A 22,541-nucleotide genomic window follows, 5' to 3' on the forward strand; every position below is an offset into this window, starting at 1 on the left:
GTGTGGCATTACGGATCGTGTGCAGGGGAGGGTCAAATCAAAGGGCAGTCGGTGTAAAGTGGGGGCGAGCTTGTGCTCTCCTTTGAGGAATAGAGATAACCTACAGTGGTACGGGGTCGTTTTCGTTCGTACTAGGGGGGCCAGGTGACATTCCTTCGGGGTGGCTTAGGGGCATTTAAAACAACTTCCCTGATACAGGTAGCATATAAAGTAGAGGCTAAATACCAGGATCTTTATCGATTGCTTTATGCTGTACAAAAATGAAAAACACATACAACAAACCTGGACCATTCATATTTGCAATGTTTCTGCGTACTATACTTTTTAACCCTTAACTAATCGAGCTGCTTCATTTCACCTGCTTTTTTTTTTTTTTTATATCGGAAACAGTGGCCATTTATTCGACACTTACCAATCTACGCATTACAACTACGTTTGCTTTTTCAAAAACCTTTAATAAAAATGTTGGTGCACAAATACGGGCCTACAACCCCGTGGGCCGGCCACGGAGCAGGCTGGAACTGTAAATGGGGGGGGGGGGGGTATTTATTTGTGGAAAACATAACAGAGTCAGTGGTTGTTGATTTCATAGTAAAAAGTGCGACAAGTGCAACAAAATCATATCGATAATTCATTGTGAGAAAGTACCAAAAGTGTCGACAATTCGAACCTTCAATAAATACAGTAATCAATGATGCATTAGAGCATAATATCAATTCATTGTCCGAACGTGTAATCAGTACCCGTCCCATGTCAATTCATTGTTCGAACGTATAATCAATACCCATCCCGGATCAATTCATTGTCCGAACATATAATCAGTCTTATCCCATATCAATTCATGTGCTGAAAACTGCATACATATCTCATGATATCAAGGCTGAGCAATCGGGGCACAACAAGAAGTTGAGAGTTTCATTTGTACCGGCGCCATTTTGGGTGAGGTCAGGAAGGTCCAAGTATAGTCAAAATGTCTCCACCAACTCGTGGTTGGACCGGGACCTCTTTCGGCAGTCCAAAAGTTTTCGTTGAAGGGTAGCAGAGGGGACTGGCGACATGAACCATCAGTCAAAGTGGGGTGGGAGGCAACAATCTCTCCTACCGGGTCATACTGGTGTCCCACCGGAACTGATCAAGTTGGTAGTCTTGCAGGATTTTGGTAATTTCAAGACTGAGGCCGGCGCCGGCATGAGCGCGCCGACGTCCCGCGGCTACGTCGTGGTCGTTCCGTGGGTGATCATGGCAGTCATTCCCCATCGGGGGTGTCTGCAGGGGTCGGGGGCCCCCGTGGCTCTTATAGAATCTTCAAAGTCGAGGAGAACGTTTCTGGACGCAGGACTCATTTTCTAGCTGAACTCAGAAGCGCCGTTGCACCGCAACAGTGGACGAGACCCCCGCTGGGTGAGCGGAGCATCATTGCCTCGCAATAGTGGACGAGACCTTTTGTTGGGTGAGTGGAGCATTGGGGGTGCAGCTGGGGGTGTGAGAGGCTTGTTCGCGCCGCCTCTCCCTCCCAGCGCACCCCACGCCGACACCTGGCGTTGATATCCGTGATGTCCGGACCAGGCGATAAGAGGGGGGGGTCGGAGGCAGAGGCAAGACATCCCCCCCGTGGCCTGCAGGGCGCCGCTTCAGGACCGAACAGGGAGCTCATACCAAGCCGGGGCCAGACCAGGAGATACGAGGGGAGGGGGGGGGTCGGTGGCATGTGCAAGACATCCCCCCCCCGTTGTCGCAGCCATTATTGAAGAAAGAAGAGGATGGGACAAGGGATCCCGTCGGCCTCGGCTCCTCTCCTGGCCCACCTTACGCGACGACCTCCCCGGCCGACGGCTGCCAGCAGGACCCGCCCTACACGTGCCGAAGGCCTCGTCTTCCGGATGGGCGTAGCCGCGAACCTGTTGCACTTCGGGAGTTTCAGGAATGGGGGTAGGTATCTGCTGATTTGTATCTATTTCATGTTACCGTTATTGGGTGTGGCGGGCGGTGGGACAGACATGCTTGGAGCAGTGGGGGGGTGGCGGAGCCTAGCTACCTCGTGGCTGCCGTAACGTCAAGCTTGGCTTCTCTCACCACTTTCATGTTTCTTATTTCTAGCGAAGTCAAAAACTCATCAGTGGCCTACTGATTTTGTTCGATTTCTTTCCCTTCCTTTTCAAGTGTGTTTCATGCTAAAGTTTCTGTTTAACAGGATACAGTGATTACTTCGTATTTTAAATATGTCTTCTTTATTAGGGGTACCCTCCGGTTGAGCCAGATGATGTACCTCTAATAAATGGTCCGGGTGGAACTAGTTTATCAATCAGTGGGGAGTAGATGGGCATGACAGATTACAACGGGGGACAAAGGTCCGCATTACCCACCCTTCACTACTTGCAAAGACTAGACAGAATATTTCTATTCCATGTTATTTGCAAACAGAGAATACCTCGAAAGAACTATTCCTTGAACAATAAATGTCCAGCCAATCAATCAATCAGTGGGGAGAAAAACAGGCATGACGGATTACAACGGGGGACAAAAGTCCGCATTACCAATCCTTCACTATCTGCAAAGGGAGACAGAATATTCCTATTCTTCTCTGTTTGTAGACAGGGAATATCTCAAAGAGCAATAATCGATAAAAAATTAGTAGGATTATAACACTTTATTAACTTATAAATATATACATCGCAACAAAAACAGTAAACACCTTAAAACATTTTTTATTAAAACAGAAGCAACAATGACAACTAACAGTAGTGATATCCTGGGCGGGTGATGGAACTGGGATTGTTAATGGAAAAACATCTAGAGAGAAAGCTATTGGTGAATTATACTTCTCCGGAAATTTAAAACTCACAAATGTTTCATTTGTGTAATCGTTTCATAAACATGTACATTAAAAAACTAAATACGCTCCACTGTTTTAGAAAATCTTTACAGCTTGCTAGATCACTCTTTAAAGTTACAACTATGAAAACCTACTTACTTAAGCTGTTGAATTCGGCTTCAAATGTAAAGCATAAGTTCAAGCTAGCATATCATATGTCTAAAAGGTTTAACATAATTGATATGCAAATTTAAATACTACCCTTTCTTAATGGTGACACCTTATCTCTCCTATATCCCATAATTTCCATGAGCAAAGCAAAAGAAATTCTGAGGCCCTGAAGAAATAAGGCTTACTGTGGGGTTCAACTCAATCCGGTGTTTGGGAGATTCCATGTTTTAGGGTGATATTCTGTGACAGGGTGCAGGCACCAGAAGAATTTTAGCCTAGTTAATCACATTGGAGAATGAGGGTCTGGGTAAATATCTAATCTGGTGAAGAACCATCCCTTCTTTAAACCCCATGGTGACCAACTATAGTTTATTCTCTATTTCGTTCCCTTGCCATAACAAAATAAAAGTCTTGGGTTATTTATGGAAGGGAATACTTTTTGTTTCTTCCAATTTTTAAAAGAAAAGAGGAGGGGGGTGGGAGGGCAGCATTCAAAGCACATCAACGTGCATAAATACGAAAATGTTTTTACCTACCACGTACTTGACATTTTACAGCTTTTCATATTTGCTATTAAAAAAACATTGAAATTCACTGAAAAAACCATAGGTTATAGACCATATATAGTTAGGAATTAGCATTTACAAAACCTTAATTTACTCGCACAAAACCATTGAAATTCGCATATTTAGTTAGTTGCGCTAACTATATATCGCGCACCCGCAATCCACTGCTGATGATGTCACATATTACATCATTTATGACATGGTCAGTGACATCACTGATGACATCACTGATGACATCATCCAGTGACTGTATGTTTCTGTAAAGTTAAAATATGTCTTACATATTGGAGAATAAGTGGATGTATAAGTGTCTGGATGAAGGATTTAGTAGGTGCATGACTGACTGTATGAGAGAGTGATTAAATGTGTCTCACTGAGTGCATGGGTTAGTGACTAAACTGTCTTAATTTCTGCATCATTATATCTGTTTTTCTGTAAACTGCTGCATGTGTTGATCAGTAGCTATATGAATAACTATATGGGTTATTGATTGGTTGCCCACGTATTTGTATGGGAGACTGAGTGTGTGTGTGGGTGGCTGGGAGGAGTGTGATTCTGTGCATAGATGTGTGAGCAGTTGATTCACTAGATGTATGGGTTCAAAAGTGCATGTGGAAACAGCTGTATGGGTGGTTGACTGTGTGCATGAGTGTATTGGTGAGTGAAGGGATATCTCAGTGCTACATGTCAAAGTAAGTATATATGTAAAACACAGTACATGTGAGAGTTGACATATATAAATAACTGTGCATAAGAGCCAGTGAATGTGTGAGTGGCTGTATGGATCATTGTGAACTTGTATCAGTGATTGTATAAGAGAGTAAATATGTGTTAGAATATGTTACAATAAGTAAGGTGTGTATAACTGTATAGTTGAGGAAATGGAGGTGTGATTGATTCAGTGCATGACTGACTAGGTGTGTGAGTAACTCCATGGATGAGTGATAGTCTGTGAGTGTCTGTTTACTCTGAATGTATCTAAGGTTATATTAGAGTCTGAAGAGGTTGATCGTATTATCACATGATTGATGTCATCAGTGATGTCATTTGGGTTGTCATCAGTGATGTCAAGAGTGATGCCACTGACCATGTCATGAATGATGTAATATGTGACATCATCAGCAGTGGATTGCGGGTGCGCGATATATAGATACTGGATACTGGATACTGTGGAGAAGTTCCTTCCTGGAAGCCGGAATCGAGGTGAACGGAGTCTGTAATCTGTGTAACCTGAAGATATCCGGCGTGGAAGCAACATATCGGATTATCCAGTAAGGAGTGTGCAATGCGTGGAGTGACAAGTTTGATTTAAAACTCCCGCTATTTGAAATTCTAATCGCCTAAGATTGCATCATGGCCGCAGAGGCGTTACGCAGCCGAGAGGAGGCGGCGATCGACATTTTTGCTGATTCCCCGGCCGGGGGATCAGCTGTGACGGTGCAGGAACAGAACACTGCACCTTCAGTGAACAACAGCGCGAGAGAGACATTCCGGCGCTTAGAGAAACTGAGACGTGCTGAACAGTCTAAGTGGTGGGAAGAAAAATCACTTACTCGCTACTTAGAGGTGGGCAGGGTTCCCAGAGTATTGCGGATTACCTTAGCACCCAGTTACGAGAACCCGGACCCTGCCATGCTTGGAGAATGGGCGGACGCCAATCTTGAATCGTCAGCTAAATTGCTTAGAATATTGGTTAAATATGCAGCAAGCGACAGAATAAAATTACAAGCGCAAATCGACGCATTGGAGGTGGAAATATCTGCGTTTGAAGAAAATGACAGCATTACTAAATTAAGAGAAGATATGCTAACCAGATTGCGCAAAGATGAAGATGCCATTAAAAAGCGCAAAGCGTTCAAATTTAACAGAGACAAACTGGATTATCAAAACGGGAACGTTTTCACATTTGCCCGAAGGTATGGCGCTGCAAAGAAAAAAAGCAATATTGCCTCCCAACGGAAAAAACAGGGTAATACCAGCGATAGTACACCTTCGCTCACATCCACTTCGGAACAAAGCGCTGTTAGTGGGAGCGAAAATGAGGAGGAAGCCGGCCCTTTGAATCAACCAAAAGAGGGAGTTTTAATAATGTCTCGAGCAGAAGAAATAAATGTGCTCTGTCAGGATTGGAGAGGCAAGCTAAGACCCCGGAAGAAACAGCAGCAGCAAAAAGGCGCGCCAATGCCAAGCGAGGGGCCAGGCGCCAATGCAACCGGCAACGCAAACGAGAACAAGCCTCAAAAGAAGAAAACCACGAAGGGCAGATGGAACCAAAAATAAATGTGGATAAGATGGCTAACACAGTGATTAATCTGTCGGATATAGCACTAAATAAAGCGGAGTGCCAAATTTTGTCTCTGGGTCTCTCTTTCAGTCCCGAAAGTAATTTTAACTACTCAGAAACCCGAATGGATGTGTTCCGCTTCATTCGGAAGTTAAAGTTGAAAAAATTTCATAAAACAAAAGGGAATAAATCAAGTGATGCTACACCTCAATATGCTACGAGTCCACCTCTCTTTTCAGCTGGTGATGTTAATCTATTCTTTGATTTGCAACAACTTCAGGAAGAACAGACTGAACCCACCGATGCCTTGGGGTTAGAAGGTATGGATTTTGGTTGCACTATTAAAACCCCATTTAAACCTAAATCAGTTTTCCTGCCAATTATGATGCATGACAACCTAGATCGTTTTCATGAATTGGTTGCCTCAGATTTAAAGGATTTGTACAGAGTCACGAATCATGGTAGTACCAATATGAACTGCAAACAAAGGTGCTACATAGAACTCATGAAAAAACTTCAGGGCAATGATGATTTGGTTATTAAACATTCAGACAAGGGGGGCAATATTGTCCTTTGGCCCAGACTGATGTACATGGACGAGGCTTATAGCCAACTCAATGATGTGGCATGCTACAAACGTAGTAATATTCAAATCATGAAGGCATCATGGGTAGTCTACTATGGCAAATTATTGGCATGGAAAAGCAGTGGTCTGATTAGTAATGATGAATATTTATTTCTGTATAATGAATATCCAGCTGTACCATCGATTTACTTTCTTCCTAAAGTGCACAAGAGTATGACAAAACCACCAGGTAGGCCCATTATATCGGGCATAGGCAGTCTTATGGAGAACACTTCTAAGTATGTCGATTTTTTCTTACGAGAATGGGTGCTCAACCTTCCATCTTATGTTAGAGACACCTCTGATTTTTTAAGAAAAATCAGTGACATTACTTGGTCTGATGATCTTATTCTAATCACCGTGGATGTTACATCCCTTTACACGTCTATCGGTCACAAGGATGGAATTAGAGCGATTGAATATTACCTCAATCGCAGACCTGCATGTTTCACCCTCCACAATAAAATGCTAGTAGAAATGGTTAAAGTATGTTTAGAACAGAACTACTTTTGCTTTGACAACACCATTTTTCAGCAAATAAGGGGAGTAGCTATGGGGGCCTGCTTCTCCCCCAGCTATGCCTGCCTGCATATGGGCTGGTGGGAGGAGCAGGTCTTGAAAAGGGAATACGAAAATACTTTGAAGACACATGTCCCTTTATGGCTGAGGTATATTGACGACCTCTTTATTCTATGGAGGGGGTCGGAGGTAAAAGCTAGGGAGTTCATACAAATGTTAAATAACAACCTTTTGAATTTGCAATTCACTGCAAATATGAGTAAAACCTCTGTTGTCTTCCTAGATGTGGAAGTGTATATTAATAATAACAACCTATGCACTAGACTCCATCGCAAGCCTACAGCTGGAAACTCTGTTCTCCACGCCTCCAGCCATCACCCCCAGCACCTGATCAACAGCATCCCCTATGGGGAGATGCTGCGGATCAAACGCATCTGTAGTGACAACAAGGAATGTAAACTGGCTCAGGAAAGTTGCAAGGAAAGGTTCCTTCAAAGGGGATATAAACCCGGAATCATTGATAAGGCTATTCGGAAAACTGAAACTTTGATCCGTGACAACATCTTAGCCCCCAAAATTCCTGCTATGGCCGATGACCCTAACAGTAAATTACGAGTCATCATTACTTACAACAAACAACAAATGGCCATTAGAAAGATTCTCAGGAAACATTGGGATTTGTTGTTGAAGGATCCTGTCATAGGCAATGACTTGCTTAAAGACAATCCCACTCCCTTGATAACCTTTCGGAAAGCAAGATCCATGGGAAATTGTTTAAACAAATGTAATCCTGAAATTAGACCTCCATCCAATTGGCTGTCCAAGCAAAAAGGTTTTTTCAAATGTCTCCTATGTAAAGCCTGTAAACATGCGAAGAATGTCAAAGAATACAGTGTTCCATTCTTGCCTGACCCTGTTAAAATCAAGCGACGCATTACGTGCAAAAGTGAATATGTCGTATATGTGTTGGAATGCCCTTGCGCATTACGCTATGTGGGCAGTACAAAGTTACCGGTACACATGAGAATCCTGCAACATCTCAGGGCAATTAATAACAAGGATCAGGCTTATCCTGTAGCACGACATTTTCAAGCTAAGCATGATAGTGACAATACTTTGCTTCAGTATTTTGCTGTGGATTGCATACCTCCTTCACGTAAGGGAGGCAATAGGGACAGTGCTTTGAGAGTACTAGAAACCAGATATATTTTGGAATTTAATTCCAAGGTCCCAAATGGCCTTAATACCACGGAGGACTTATATACCTGTATATAAACTGTCAATATTATAACTCTCCTGTCTCTGTACTGAACAATGTGTTTTACAGGTCCTTGGGTCACTTTGTGAATGAATTTACTGTATAAACTTTTAAGTATCTTTTGCTTGTCAACTTGTCCCAGAATCTCTAAAGTCGCCTCTTTTAAATGTCTCTTGCTAGTTTACATCTTTGCGCTATAAAACATATTTGAGTATTTACTCATTTTTAAATCACCCATACACATTACGGGATATCTCTGTTATTTGTACAGAGTCTTATATGTTTATCTATTATTCTTTTCACTGTTGCACTTGTTATCACTTTATCATTTTTTTCGCCTAGACATTTTTAGGCGGCTGATAACATCGATCCTTTTATATCCCAGGACCCTTTGGCCCATTTTGAAGTGCTTGCCCACTTGGGCTATATTAACGTGAACAGCAAATTTCTAGACTGCTTTTGAAGTGAATGGATACATATATATAACTGTGGATGATCTCCTTATATTATTAGGGAATCATCTTTTAATATATCTCTATTTTATTTGAATATGTATATTTATATATTTTTATATACATGATTTTCTATTGAGATGTATTTATATACTATTTTGTATCAATATATAGGTGTATATTTATGAAATCACTTGTAAATATTATCTATTTTAATTGTACATAATATCAATATGGAGTGTACATAGGTATCCTACTAGCGGTCTTGTCCACATTTACATTATTGCACAGTCTGTTTTCCAGTTTTATAGTGCAAATGTTACAGCTGTTTCTAATCATTGATTGCTTGTCACTTTAAATGAGGCATGGGTCCATGAGTAACGCGTCATGTGATCAAGGTCCAGGTCGGACCGAAACGCGTCATGGCGGCATACTGATGCAGGCGGAACTTTTTCTTTAAATAAACTTTAAGAAAGCACGAAATACTGGGTCCGCGCTTGTCTATCCGAGTCCTGTCTGTCGAGTGGATTCTAAAGATAGAGTACTGGAGTATTTGTGTCAATTTGCTTCTTTTGACACTAGCGGATAACCCCTCCTTGCTTTGGGCGTTGTGGCATTGGAAGCAGCTGGTCTCGTTTCGGCGGGACGTACTCATTGCTCTAGTGAAGAGCGAGCCACACGGAAGCCCCTGGATACTGTGGAGAAGTTCCTTCCTGGAAGCCGGAATCGAGGTGAACGGAGTCTGTAATCTGTGTAACCTGAAGATATCCGGCGTGGAAGCAACATATCGGATTATCCAGTAAGGAGTGTGCAATGCGTGGAGTGACAAGTTTGATTTAAAACTCCCGCTATTTGAAATTCTAATCGCCTAAGATTGCATCATGGCCGCAGAGGCGTTACGCAGCCGAGAGGAGGCGGCGATCGACATTTTTGCTGATTCCCCGGCCGGGGGATCAGCTGTGACGGTGCAGGAACAGAACACTGCACCTTCAGTGAACAACAGCGCGAGAGAGACATTCCGGCGCTTAGAGAAACTGAGACGTGCTGAACAGTCTAAGTGGTGGGAAGAAAAATCACTTACTCGCTACTTAGAGGTGGGCAGGGTTCCCAGAGGATTGCGGATTACCTTAGCACCCAGTTACGAGAACCCGGACCCTGCCATGCTTGGAGAATGGGCGGACGCCAATCTTGAATCGTCAGCTAAATTGCTTAGAATATTGGTTAAATATGCAGCAAGCGACAGAATAAAATTACAAGCGCAAATCGACGCATTGGAGGTGGAAATATCTGCGTTTGAAGAAAATGACAGCATTACTAAATTAAGAGAAGATATGCTAACCAGATTGCGCAAAGATGAAGATGCCATTAAAAAGCGCAAAGCGTTCAAATTTAACAGAGACAAACTGGATTATCAAAACGGGAACGTTTTCACATTTGCCCGAAGGTATGGCGCTGCAAAGAAAAAAAGCAATATTGCCTCCCAACGGAAAAAACAGGGTAATACCAGCGATAGTACACCTTCGCTCACATCCACTTCGGAACAAAGCGCTGTTAGTGGGAGCGAAAATGAGGAGGAAGCCGGCCCTTTGAATCAACCAAAAGAGGGAGTTTTAATAATGTCTCGAGCAGAAGAAATAAATGTGCTCTGTCAGGATTGGAGAGGCAAGCTAAGACCCCGGAAGAAACAGCAGCAGCAAAAAGGCGCGCCAATGCCAAGCGAGGGGCCAGGCGCCAATGCAACCGGCAACGCAAACGAGAACAAGCCTCAAAAGAAGAAAACCACGAAGGGCAGATGGAACCGAAAATAAATGTGGATAAGATGGCTAACACAGTGATTAATCTGTCGGATATAGCACTAAATAAAGCGGAGTGCCAAATTTTGTCTCTGGGTCTCTCTTTCAGTCCCGAAAGTAATTTTAACTACTCAGAAACCCGAATGGATGTGTTCCGCTTCATTCGGAAGTTAAAGTTGAAAAAATTTCATAAAACAAAAGGGAATAAATCAAGTGATGCTACACCTCAATATGCTACGAGTCCACCTCTCATTTCAGCTGGTGATGTTAATCTATTCTTTGATTTGCAACAACTTCAGGAAGAACAGACTGAACCCACCGATGCCTTGGGGTTAGAAGGTATGGATTTTGGTTGCACTATTAAAACCCCATTTAAACCTAAATCAGTTTTCCTGCCAATTATGATGCATGACAACCTAGATCGTTTTCATGAATTGGTTGCCTCAGATTTAAAGGATTTGTACAGAGTCACGAATCATGGTAGTACCAATATGAACTGCAAACAAAGGTGCTACATAGAACTCATGAAAAAACTTCAGGGCAATGATGATTTGGTTATTAAACATTCAGACAAGGGGGGCAATATTGTCCTTTGGCCCAGACTGATGTACATGGACGAGGCTTATAGCCAACTCAATGATGTGGCATGCTACAAACGTAGTAATATTCAAATCATGAAGGCATCATGGGTAGTCTACTATGGCAAATTATTGGCATGGAAAAGCAGTGGTCTGATTAGTAATGATGAATATTTATTTCTGTATAATGAATATCCAGCTGTACCATCGATTTACTTTCTTCCTAAAGTGCACAAGAGTATGACAAAACCACCAGGTAGGCCCATTATATCGGGCATAGGCAGTCTTATGGAGAACACTTCTAAGTATGTCGATTTTTTCTTACGAGAATGGGTGCTCAACCTTCCATCTTATGTTAGAGACACCTCTGATTTTTTAAGAAAAATCAGTGACATTACTTGGTCTGATGATCTTATTCTAATCACCATGGATGTTACATCCCTTTACACGTCTATCGGTCACAAGGATGGAATTAGAGCGATTGAATATTACCTCAATCGCAGACCTGCATGTTTCACCCTCCACAATAAAATGCTAGTAGAAATGGTTAAAGTATGTTTAGAACAGAACTACTTTTGCTTTGACAACACCATTTTTCAGCAAATAAGGGGAGTAGCTATGGGGGCCTGCTTCTCCCCCAGCTATGCCTGCCTGCATATGGGCTGGTGGGAGGAGCAGGTCTTGAAAAGGGAATACGAAAATACTTTGAAGACACATGTCCCTTTATGGCTGAGGTATATTGACGACCTCTTTATTCTATGGAGGGGGTCGGAGGTAAAAGCTAGGGAGTTCATACAAATGTTAAATAACAACCTTTTGAATTTGCAATTCACTGCAAATATGAGTAAAACCTCTGTTGTCTTCCTAGATGTGGAAGTGTATATTAATAATAACAACCTATGCACTAGACTCCATCGCAAGCCTACAGCTGGAAACTCTGTTCTCCACGCCTCCAGCCATCACCCCCAGCACCTGATCAACAGCATCCCCTATGGGGAGATGCTGCGGATCAAACGCATCTGTAGTGACAACAAGGAATGTAAACTGGCTCAGGAAAGTTGCAAGGAAAGGTTCCTTCAAAGGGGATATAAACCCGGAATCATTGATAAGGCTATTCGGAAAACTGAAACTTTGATCCGTGACAACATCTTAGCCCCCAAAATTCCTGCTATGGCCGATGACCCTAACAGTAAATTACGAGTCATCATTACTTACAACAAACAACAAATGGCCATTAGAAAGATTCTCAGGAAACATTGGGATTTGTTGTTGAAGGATCCTGTCATAGGCAATGACTTGCTTAAAGACAATCCCACTCCCTTGATAACCTTTCGGAAAGCAAGATCCATGGGAAATTGTTTAAACAAATGTAATCCTGAAATTAGACCTCCATCCAATTGACTGTCCAAGCAAAAAGGTTTTTTCAAATGTCTCCTATGTAAAGCCTGTAAACATGCGAAGAATGTCAAAGAATACAGTGTTCCATTCTTGCCTGACCCTGTTAAAATCAAGCGACGCATTACGTGCAAAAGTGAATATGTCGTATATGTGTTGGAATGCCCTTGCGCATTACGCTATGTGGGCAGTACAAAGTTACCGGTACACATGAGAATCCTGCAACATCTCAGGGCAATTAATAACAAGGATCAGGCTTATCCTGTAGCACGACATTTTCAAGCTAAGCATGATAGTGACAATACTTTGCTTCAGTATTTTGCTGTGGATTGCATACCTCCTTCACGTAAGGGAGGCAATAGGGACAGTGCTTTGAGAGTACTAGAAACCAGATATATTTTGGAATTTAATTCCAAGGTCCCAAATGGCCTTAATACCACGGAGGACTTATATACCTGTATATAACCTGTCAATATTATAACTCTCCTGTCTCTGTACTGAACAATGTGTTTTACAGGTCCTTGGGTCACTTTGTGAATGAATTTACTGTATAAACTTTTAAGTATCTTTTGCTTGTCAACTTGTCCCAGAATCTCTAAAGTCGCCTCTTTTAAATGTCTCTTGCTAGTTTACATCTTTGCGCTATAAAACATATTTGAGTATTTACTCATTTTTAAATCATCCATACACATTACGGGATATCTCTGTTATTTGTACAGAGTCTTATATGTTTATCTATTATTCTTTTCACTGTTGCACTTGTTATCACTTTATCATTTTTTTCGCCTAGACATTTTTAGGCGGCTGATAACATCGATCCTTTTATATCCCAGGACCCTTTGGCCCATTTTGAAGTGCTTGCCCACTTGGGCTATATTAACGTGAACAGCAAATTTCTAGACTGCTTTTGAAGTGAATGGATACATATATATAACTGTGGATGATCTCCTTATATTATTGGGGAATCATCTTTTAATATATCTCTATTTTATTTGAATATGTATATTTATATATTTTTATATACATGATTTTCTATTGAGATGTATTTATATACTATTTTGTATCAATATATAGGTGTATATTTATGAAATCACTTGTAAATATTATCTATTTTAATTGTACATAATATCAATATGGAGTGTACATAGGTATCCTACTAGCGGTCTTGTCCACATTTACATTATTGCACAGTCTGTTTTCCAGTTTTATAGTGCAAATGTTACAGCTGTTTCTAATCATTGATTGCTTGTCACTTTAAATGAGGCATGGGTCCATAAGTAACGTGTCATGTGATCAAGGTCCAGGTCGGACCGAAACGCGTCATGGCGGCATACTGATGCAGGCGGAACTTTTTCTTTAAATAAACTTTAAGAAAGCACGAAATACTGGGTCCGCGCTTGTCTATCCGAGTCCTGTCTGTCGAGTGGATTCTAAAGATAGAGTACTGGAATATACATATATATATATATATATATATATATATATATATATATATATATATATATATATATATATATATATATATATATATATATATATATATATACGGTATGTTCAGCAAAGATAGCCAAAACAGACGAGGCGAGACCGAAAAAATTGGTGCAAATTATTTATTCAAAAGCTCAACACCAATCTGCCATGATGCGTTTCGGCTTAACGAAGCCTTGATCACATGACACCGTCATGGGGGCTGGCATACCCTTTTTAAAGTGCAAGTGAGCCGTTACAGCATAGACATAGTAGAGTTACTATACACAATTGGCACATAATGTGCGAATAAACTTTAAACAGAGATGATGTGTACTGATTTACTTGATGTATATAAATATATAAATATATCAATATAACAATCTCTGAATATTATTGCACAAAATTCTGGTTAAAAGACATTGACAATTTAGAGCATAATAATAAAACATATAAATATATAAAATGTTTTAAAATATAAATATCCCATTGCATTGTCAAAGCTTAACCTGAACATCCAAATACTTTTAAGTTCATGTAACTAATATTCAACCGTATGCTGTTTGCAACAGGAACATATGTACATAGTTTTTACCTCCATTGAGTAGAAATGTTTACTATCATGTATAGAGGAAAATGATTGAGAATAATGCCCAAGTGGTCTCAGGATGTAATTTGTGCAAAATTTTAACATGTGCAAATTACAATAAAGTGCATATTTGTAACGGTTCAAAAATTCAGTATAATATAAACATACCACTCCAACAAATGGCGCGGCACTCCAGAGTAAGTTACTTAGTGTTTTTTATTATTCACAGCACGTCTCAACCAACGCGTTTCAGCCTGGATGACCTTTGCCACGGTTAGTGAGTCCCTTTTCACTTTCACATCAAATACCCATCTCTGCCATAATGGGGCATTATGGGACTTGTAGTGTGATGTGTTACTGGAAAACTTTATACATATTCACAAAAAGGACATTTGGTGTGCTGGGGGTTTTCTTGGTGATTTACATTACATTTCATGAATCACAAATATATTTGGTCAAGTGTACATTATGTTGCACACGCACTACATATTTTGACAGTGACAATTTGTACTATTTCACTATTTTCACAGATTATATGTCTGTTGTGTATCAGCGCATTCCTATGGTACATAATTATTAAATTTTTGTAATTTGGTATAGTACCCAGATACTTCATTTTAGTACCTATTACCATTGTTCGTTGTTGTGGGTTTAGTGCCCTAATGTTCATTTTCAGAGACATGCAGTTCTATTTGTTGCTGCCAGTTTATGATCTTCGTTTTACTGCTTTATCCAAGATGTACATAAAGTTCCTCATCGAAGTTCATCCCTCTGGGGAACGTAGTTCTGAATCGAATGATGTATTTGGAATTAATCTGGCGCAATTTCTTGAGTCTATCCCCTCCTCGTTCTCCTGGAGGGATCATGTGTATTCCATAGTAGGACATTGCCTTCCAGTTCCCCTTTTGGCATTGAGAAAGATGTTTTGCTGTGGCATAGGCAATATTCCCATTTTTGACAGCACGAATGTGTTCTAAAATCCGTTTTTTCACCATGCATGTCGTGCTGCCTATATATTTCATACAAAAGGGGGTGCTGATGGACGGAGCATCTGAATCAATCAAACACTCACACCCAGTCAAAAGATCTGGGTTTCATCCATCATCATTCTTTAGCCCACTCTGCCACCCCAGTTCAGACATGGCTATATGCAAATCAGTCTGACCCTGTGCCTCATGGGAACAGTCCAGCCCGAACTGCCAAGCCATGTCTTCCCTGGATCAGAAACAAGCTTCTGAGGACCGGTTTCTGGCATTCCAGCTGTCTTCAGCCCTGCTTGCTTGAATCCAGTGGCAAAGTGAGCAAGGGACTCACGTCTGAGCATACCCTGCCACACTTATGGCGGCCAAAAGTGGTACAAAAGGGGGTGGTGATGGACGGAGTATCTGAATCAATCAAACACTCACACCCACTCAAAAGATCTGGGTTTCAATCCATCACCGTTCTTTAGCCCACTCTGCCACCCCAGTTCAGACATGGCTATATGCAAATCAGTCTGACCCTGTGCCTCATGGGAACAGGCCAGCCCGAACTGCCAAGCCATGTCTTCCCTGGACCGGAAACAAGCTTCCGAGGACCGGTTTCTGGCATTCCAGCCGTCTTCAGCCCGGCTTGCTTGAATCCAGTGGCAAAGTGAGCAAGGGACTGACGTCTGAGCATACCCTGCCACACTTATGGCGGCCAAAAGTGGTACAAAAGGGGGTGGTGATGGATGGAGCATCTGAATCAATCAAACACTCACACCCAGTCAAAGGATCTGGGTTTAATCCATCACCGTTCTATAGCCCACTCTGCCATCCCAGTTCAGACATGGCTATATGCAAATCAGTCTGACCCTGTGCCTCATGGGAACAGTCCAGCCCGAACTGCCAAGTCATGTCTTCCCTGGACCGGAAACAAGCTTTCGAGGACCGGTTTCTGGCATTCCAGCTGTCTTCAGACAGGCTTGCTTTAATCCAGTGGTAAAGTGAGCAAGGGACTCATGTCTGAGCATACCTTGCCACTTATGGCGGCCAAAAGTGGTACAAAAGGGGGTGGTGATGGACGGAGCATCTGAATCAATCAAACACTCACACCCACTCAAAAGATCTGGGTTTCAATCCATCACCGTTCTTTAGCCCACTCTGCCACCCCAGTTCAGACATGGCTATATGCAAATCAGTCTGACCCTGTGCCTCATGGGAAGAGTCCAGCCCGAACTGCCAAGCCATGTCTTCCCTGGACCGGAAACAAGCTTCCGAGGACCGGTTTCTGGCATTCCAGCCGTCTTCAGCCCGGCTTGCTTGAATCCAGTGGCAAAGTGAGCAAGGGACTGACGTCTGAGCATACCCTGCCACACTTATGGCGGCCAAAAGTGGTACAAAAGGGGGTGGTGATGGATGGAGCATCTGAATCAATCAAACACTCACACCCAGTCAAAGGATCTGGGTTTAATCCATCACCGTTCTATAGCCCACTCTGCCATCCCAGTTCAGACATGGCTATATGCAAATCAGTCTGACCCTGTGCCTCATGGGAACAGTCCAGCCCGAACTGCCAAGTCATGTCTTCCCTGGACCGGAAACAAGCTTTCGAGGACCGGTTTCTGGCATTCCAGCTGTCTTCAGACAGGCTTGCTTTAATCCAGTGGCAAAGTGAGCAAGGGACTCATGTCTGAGCATACCTTGCCACTTATGGCTGCCAAAAGTGGTACAAAAGGGGGTGGTGATGGACGGAGCATCTGAATCAATCAAACACTCACACCCAGTCAAAAGATCTGGGTTTAATCCATCACCGTTCTTTAGCCCACTCTGCAACCCCAGTTCAGACATGGCTATATGCAAATCAGTCTGACCCTCTGCCTCATGGGAACAGTCCAGCCCAAACTGCCAATCCATGTCTTCCCTGGACCGGAAACAAGCTTCCGAGGACCGGTTTCTGGCATTCCAGCTGTCTTCAGCCCGGCTTGCTTGAATCCAGTAGCAAAGTGAGCAAGGGACTCACGTCTGAGCATACCCTGCCACACTAATGGCGGCCAAAAGTAGTACAAAAGGGGGTGGTGATGGACGGAGCATCTGAATCAATCAAACACTCACACCCAGTCAAAAGATCTGGGTTTAATGCATCACCGCTCTCCACATTACTCGAGTCAAGCTGTCCAGGCTGAAGAAGGCTGATAGCCAGAAACCGGTCTTTGGATGCTTGATTCCGGTCTAGGAAAGACATGGCTTGGTAGCTTGGGCTGGACTGTTCCCATGAAGCACAGGGTCAAGGCTGATTTGCATATAGCCATTGTCTGACCTAGGGTGGTGTGGAGTGCAAAAAAACGATGGATTTAGGCCCAGATCTTTGTACTGGGGTGAATGTAAGACAGTGTTCTGCATTCTGTCCATCAACTGTTTTTTTTCAATTTTCACCCCGAGTGGGCTGGGTATGCTCAGACGTGAGTCCCAGGCTCTCCACATCACTGGAGTCAAGCTATCCAGGCTGAAGAAGGCTGATAGCCAGAAACCGGTCTTTGGATGCTTGATTCCGGTCTAGGAAAGACATTGCTTGGTAGTTCGGGCTGGACTGTTCCCATGAGGCACAGGGTCAAGGCTGATTTGCATATAGCCATTGTCTGACCTAGGGTGATGTGGAGTGCAAAAAAACGATGGATTTAGGCCCAGATCTTTGTACTGGGGTGAATGTAATACATTGTTCTGCATTCTGTCCATCAACTGTGTTTTTTGCAATTTTCACCCCGAGTGGGCTGGGTATGCTCAGACGTGAGTCCCAGGCTCTCCACATCACTGGAGTCAAGCTATCCAGGCTGAAGAAGGCTGATAGCCAGACACCGGTCTTTGGATGCTTGATTCCGGTCTAGGAAAGACATGGCTTGCTAGCTCGGGCTGGACTGTTCCCATGAGGCACAGGGTCAAGGCTGATTTGCATATAGCCATTGTCTGACCTAGGGTGGTGTGGAGTGCAAAGAAACAATGGATTTAGGCCCAGATCTTTGTACTGGGGTGAATGTAAGACATTGTTCTGCATTCTGTCCATCAACTGTGTTTTTTGCAATTTTCACCCCGAGTGGGCTGGGTATGCTCAGACGTGAGTCCCAGGCTCTCCACATCACTGGAGTCAAGCTATCCAGGCTGAAGAAGGCTGATAGCCAGAAACCGGTCTTTGGATGCTTGATTCCGGTCTAGGAAAGACATGGCTTGGTAGTTCGGGATGGACTGTTCCCATGAGGCACAGGGTCAAGGCTGATTTGCATATAGCCATTGACTGACCTAGGGTGATGTGGAGTGCAAAGAAACAATGGATTTAGGCCCAGATCTTTGTACTGAGGTGAATGTAAGACATTGTTCTGCATTCTGTCCATCAACTGTGTTTTTTTCAATTTTCACCTCAAGTGGGCTGGGTATGCTCAGACGTGAGTCCCAGGCTCTCCACATCACTGGAGTCAAGCTATCCAGGCTGAAGAAGGCTGTTAGCCAGAAACCGGTCTTTGGATGCTTGATTCCGGTCTCGGAAAGACATGGCTTGGTAGTTCGGGCTGGACTGTTCCCATGAGGCACAGGGTCAAGGCTGATTTGCATATAGCCATTGTCTGACCTAGGGTGGTGTGGAGTGCAAAAAAACTATGGATTTAGGCCCAGATCTTTGTACTGGGGTGAATGTAAGACATTGTTCTGCATTCTGTCCATCAACTGTGTTTTTTGCCTATATATTTCATGCCACAGTTGCATTCTATTACATATACAACAAATTGCGATGTGCAGGAGATGTTTTGTTCAATTGTGATCACATTTTGGGATCTTGTATTGATTTCATGTTCCGACCAATTTTGCAAGCTTTGCATGCATTACATTTTTTGAATCCCTTTTGTTGATTTAGTAGCTAGTTTTTAGCTGGCTTCTCTTGGAAGTGACTTTGCACTAGTATATCCTTTAATGATCTTGCTTTTCTATAAGTCACATTTGGGTGTGATCCTAGCAATTGGCCAATGTCTGAATCCCCAGAGATCAAATGCCAATATTTCTTGATTTTATTTGTTATGATGGTAGTCTCCTTGCTGTATGTTGTAATGAATCTTGGTACTTTTGGGATCAGTGTTTCTTTCCTAGTTTGCTTGTCTGCCCGTTTTTTAAATATTTTTAGTGTTGTTTCATGATATCCTCTTGTTCCTAATTTTTTCATGGTGTCATCTATCTTTTCCTCAGCGTCTTCCTTCTTTGAACAGTTGCGTTTCATTCATATCATTTCTCCATACGGGATGCTTTCCAGGACAGATTTAGGGTGGAAGCTTGTGCCATATAATATGCTGTTTGTGGCCGTCTCCTTCCGGAATAGCGTGGATTGAATTTGGTCTTTTTCTATGTAAATTTTTGTATCCAGAAATTCGATTTCTTTTCTATTCCTGGTACTTGTAAATGAAAGACCTATCTTGTTGTTGTTTAATTTCAAGAAGTACTTGTCAAATTCCTGTTCTGTTCCTTTTCATATCGGGAACAGGTCATCTATAAATATGACCCATAGCACTATCCGGTCAAGTTCTTCCTGGTTTTCACTGTTCCACGCTATTTCCCTCTCCCACCTTCCTGTTGTTACATTTGCAAATTTCGGAGAGAATGAAACGCTCATGGCTGTGACACAACATTGTCTAAATAGCTCCTTATTGAATGTAAATATGTTGTTAGATAGACAGATCTCTATCATTTTAATTAGCATGTCCGAATGTTTGAGTTCCGTAATGCTCCGCTCTTTAAGAAAGAATTTGCAGGCTTCCAGCCCTATTTCATGCCTTATAGCCGTGTAGAGTTACACTGCATCTATTGTTACTAATAGATAGTTTTTGTTCCATGTGATGCCAGATAGTGTGCGCAGAAAGTCTCCACTGTCCTTTATGTATGAGCTCATGCTCTTTGCTATGGGAGCCAGGTATTGATCTACGTATTTTGATACATTTGCGTATATTAAGACGCATGACAAAACAATCGGCCTCCCTGGCGGATTCTCCATTGTTTTATGAATTTTCGGCACAAAGTAGATGGTAGGTATCGTTGGGAGGTCACTGGTTAGGAATTTTACCTCCTCGTCACTAAACAGATTTTGTAGATGCCATTCCTTTAGATGATGATTTAATTCCAATACCATATTGTTAATTGGATTCTGGTTCAGCCTTTGATAGTTCTTAACATCATTTAATTGTCTCATGGCTTCTTTTTTATAATCTGTTGTATTCATTAGGACGATATTACCCCCTTTGTTATCGGGTTTTATTGTCACTTCAGTGTTCTCCATTAGTTTCTTCATTGCGTTTCTCTCTTTGTTTGTTAGATTTTCCCTTTTATTCAATTTACGCTTTTTTGGCATTTTCTCCAATTCTTCAATAATTGCATCCGAAAATAGATCAAATCTATTTCCTGGTGAGAGGACTGGGCAATACTTAGACTTTTTCTTTAGGCCACTGTCTACTCTCTTGTTTGTTTCAATTTCCAGTGTTTCTAGAATTTGCGTTTCTGTCATGTCTTCTTCTTCCAGATTATAGAGTAAATCAAACATATTTTTGAGATCGGGTGCTTGGTCTATTGTGAGCATAGGTGTGTTTGCCGTGTCAGTTGTTATTGTTTCTGTTCCTTGTGCCAGAATATTTCCTTTTTTGTTGGCATGGACCTTTGCCAGTTTTAATTTTCTGACATACTTGTAAAAGTCAATTCTCACATCCGTATAATTGTAGTGATTTTCTGGACAAAGAGATAGTCCTTTTTTTAATAGGGAGATTTCATCCGCTGTTGAAATATGTTTAGAGAGATTTACAATTAAATTGGTATCTGTCACTTCTGGCTGTGCAGTGCATAACGATTTTTTCCATTTTGCCCTTCTTGTTTTCCTGGTACTGGTGAGTTGACCCTTGTACATCTTCCTTGTCCCCTGTTCGTTGTTCCGCCTCGGCCTCCACCTCTTGATAGCGATTTGTCTAAATTCATTAGACGTACCTCCTCTAAAAAAGATATTTTACTTGTGCCACTTGCTCCAGTGAGTTCTCCTTCACTTAAGTCGGATTCGCTCGTGCTTTCTACTATTATCCTTGATTGTTGTAGTGGATAGTTTTTCTTCAAGGTCTCAAATCTTTTGGCAAACGTTAATATTCTTCCTTCCAAATAGTCTTTCTCATCCCTTCAGAACTTTCTTTGTTTACTTTCTTCAATTTCTTTCTCATATTTCTCTAGTCTGGAGTCCATTTCCTTCCGCAATTTTGAGATTTCATCCTGGTTTGCTGAGGTTTGAAATGAAGGAAAAAAAGAAAACCTCAGCAAACCAGGATGAAATCCCGAAATTGCGGAAGGAAATGTTCACTGGCAAAACAAAATAACAGCAGCCATTGTGGAACTCACTATTAAATATATATATATATATTGTATATATGTATATATATATATATATTCACTGAAAAAACTATAGGTTATAGACCATATATAGTTAGGAATTAGCATTTACAAAACATTAATTTACTCGCACAAAACCATAGAAATTCGCATATATAGTTAGTTGCAATAACTATATATCGCGCACCCGCAATCCACTGCTGATGATGTCACATATTACATCATTCATGACATGGTCAGTGACATCACTGATGACATCACTGATGACATCTCAAATGACATCACTGATCACATCACTTATGACATCACTGATGACATCACTGATGACATCTCAAATGACATCACTGATGATATCACTGATGACATCTCAAATGACATCACTGATGACATCTCATTTGACATCACTGATCACATCACTGATGACATCATTCGTGTGATTATACGATGAACCTCTTCAGACTCTAATATAACCTTAGATACACTCAGTGTAAACCGACACTCACAGACTGTCACTCATCCATGGAGTTACTCACACACCTAGTCCGTCATGCAAAGAATCAATCACACATCCATTTCCTCAACTAAACAGTTATACACACCTTACCTATTCAAACATATACTAACACATATTTACTCTCTTATACAATCCCTGATACAAGTTCACAATGATCCATACAGCC

The sequence above is a fragment of the Lissotriton vulgaris genome, chromosome 3_2, assembly GCF_964263255.1.
Source record: "Lissotriton vulgaris chromosome 3_2, aLisVul1.2, whole genome shotgun sequence".
Lineage (NCBI taxonomy): Eukaryota > Metazoa > Chordata > Amphibia > Caudata > Salamandridae > Lissotriton > Lissotriton vulgaris.